This window comes from Rhinopithecus roxellana, unplaced genomic scaffold (assembly GCF_007565055.1).
Source record: "Rhinopithecus roxellana isolate Shanxi Qingling unplaced genomic scaffold, ASM756505v1 contig6035, whole genome shotgun sequence".
NCBI lineage: Eukaryota > Metazoa > Chordata > Mammalia > Primates > Cercopithecidae > Rhinopithecus > Rhinopithecus roxellana.
The window spans coordinates 155,001-155,326 of NW_022144499.1; positions in this window are offsets into that span (position 1 = coordinate 155,001).

A 326-nucleotide genomic window follows, 5' to 3' on the forward strand; every position below is an offset into this window, starting at 1 on the left:
ACTAGCCAGATGAGGTGGCGGGCGCCTGTAGTCCCAACTACTCGGGAGACTGAGGCAGGAGAATGGCCTGAACCCGGGAGGCGGAGCTTGCAATGAGCTAAAGATCGGCCACACAGCACTCCACCCTTTATGTAACAGAGCGAGACCGCCCGTCACAAAGAAAACACACACACACACACACACACACACACACACACAACAAAACTAAGCTGGGCCTGGTGGCAGGCGCCTGTAAAGTCACAGCCTACTTGGGGAGGCTGAAGGCAGGAGAAAGGCGTGAACCCGGGTGGCGGAGCTTGCAATGAGCTGAGAGATCCGGCCACAGC